Source organism: Lagenorhynchus albirostris, chromosome 4 (assembly GCF_949774975.1).
Source record: "Lagenorhynchus albirostris chromosome 4, mLagAlb1.1, whole genome shotgun sequence".
NCBI lineage: Eukaryota > Metazoa > Chordata > Mammalia > Artiodactyla > Delphinidae > Lagenorhynchus > Lagenorhynchus albirostris.
In genome coordinates this window covers 47019211-47021742 of record NC_083098.1, presented here as the reverse complement: position 1 = coordinate 47021742, position 2532 = coordinate 47019211, and positions in this window count along the sequence as shown.

Below are 2532 nucleotides of genomic sequence, written 5' to 3'. Positions count from 1 at the left end.
TTGAGGATATCGGGAGGGGGAAGGGTGTGCTGTGACAGGATGAGAGAGAGGCATGGACATATATACACTACCAAACGTAAGGTAGATAGCTAATGGGAAGCAGCCGCATGGCACAGGGATATCGGCTCGGTGCTTTGTGACCACCTAGAGGGGTGGGATAGGGAGGGTGGGAGGGAGGGAGACACAAGAGGGAAGAGATATGGGAACATATGTATATGTATAACTGATTCACTTTGTTATAAAGCAGAAACGAACACACCATTGTAAAGCAAATATACCCCAATAAAGATGTTAAAAAAAATTAGACTAGCCACATTTCAGATGCTTAGTAGCCACATGTGTTTAGAGATGACCATATTGGACAGTACATGTCTAGTTATTCATTTAGCATATTCTACTACCTTGATACTAAATTTTAAATAAAGATGGGTATGGAAAGAAGGAGAGTTACTGTGCTTTTTTTTTTTTTGGTTTGTTTTAGAAACTTTTCTAAATCTTCCTAGTCCTTTAGTTCTTTCTCTCTTCACTAAGTCATTATCTCATTGCTCTTTCTTTTAGATTAAGCAGGACAAAAATTAAACTGTATTCTCTCTCTTTTTAGTAGTGTTTGCCATCTTTTGGTTGTTCCTGGAATCGGACTATTCTAAGTTCATCCACTCAAACAAGTTTCCCCTTGAATTTAAAGGAGAATCCCAGGAAATGAATGTAGTTTTTATAATTAATCACCAAAACCCTTTCCAGCTTAACATTTCTATAATGTGTGATTTCATATGAAGTTTTAGTTATGATCCCCAATTATGCAATTAATGTAGAATTTTAAAATGTTTTCAAGCGGGAAGAGATTAGTGCAAGGCATTTAAAGATAATTCCCGACCCACCATTCACTAAGTTTTTGAATAATATATTGCTTGCAGAGAAAAGTAGTTGAGACTATTTTGCCAGTTAAATTAGTGAAAAATGGGTTAGGAATGGAACAGTTCCCATTTATTATAAATCAGTATAATATAACAGGATCCTGTTGTTCTGAGCTTATCACTCCTAGGGAAGAGGTTGCCACACATGTGATAGGCACCTAAAATAATGAATAGGTGGAACAGATTGACATAGAGTTCTTAACTCTTAAAAGTATAGTAGTACAAAACCTGAATGCTCTTTTATAAAGGGATTAAGGCATATAAGGAGCTGCTAGTGGATTTTTTCAGAAACCCTTAGTGGAATACTACTTCTGTGATTTTCTTATAACATTATTAAAATACTTTTCCCAGAAATCAGATAGATCCTACAGACTGTATTCAAGGCAGTTATTAGGCACTGGGCAAGGCTGTATTTTTTCCAAAAAAATTTTTGGGAAAAAATTGTATAAACAATAAAAAAATCATTAAGGCACTATGGAATAGTGCATATTTTATTGCTGTTTGAAATCATTCCACAGAGACAGTGAATTTTGAATAAGGATGTTTCTGGGCCTATACGTAATCTCTTTCTGGGACTTTGACATAAGAAGACATTTTCAAAAGCTGTACCCCGATAATGTAATCTGGTATTTGAGAATGAGATGTACAAAAGCTCACATTTCATAAGGGCGACTACATCCGTGATATGTGCTACCCCAAACATTGCAGTCTCAAATGCACGCACAAAAGAAGAACCAATTTTCAGGGGCCTCCATCACCATACTGACCAACTGCTAGCCATCTACCTTTCCTCTCCTTTTCAGAATGACAGAAGGAATGGAATCAGAACCTGATACACCTTGCATCAAAGATTACTGAATTCTACCAAATTTCTGATGTTAAAGGAGAGACAGTTATCTGTACTCTGAACACAACAAGAAAAATGACCTTTTAGCTTTCAGTGATTGAAAATTTGAAAGTTACTGACAGTTCAATTTACTTTGCTTTTTAACTATGCCTTTTCATGCTGGTCAGACACAGCCTATGTATCTTGTTCCTGCAGTTGAATGGCTTTCCATTATCTTAATTAAATTTATTGCAAAGGAGAGGGTTTCATGGAACAGCTAAGCTACAGGTGATTTATTGAACTATAACTCATTTTCTGGGAAATAAGTTGATTACAATTTCAATTTACCATTCTTCTTCTGAAAAGAAACTTAATGTTTTACCTTTTTGGAAGGAGAGTTACCAAATAATCATTATTTGCTTTTTTTTCCCTAACATCATTATTGGAGTATAATTGCTTTACAATGTTGTGTTAGTTTCTGCTGTATAACAAAGTGAGTCAGCTATATGTATACATATATCCCCATATCCCCTCCCTTTTGCGTCTCCTTCCCACCCTCCCTATCCCACCCCTCTAGATGGTCACAAAGCACGAGCTGATCTACCTGTGCAATGCAACTGCTTCCCACTAGCCATCTATTTTACATTTGGTAGTATATATATGGCAATGCTACTCTCTCACTTTGTCCCAGCTTACCCTTCCCCCTCCCCGTGTCCTCAAGTCTCTTCTCTACATCTGCGTCTTTATTCCTGTCCTGCCCCTAGGTTCATCAGAACCTTTTTTTTTTTTTAG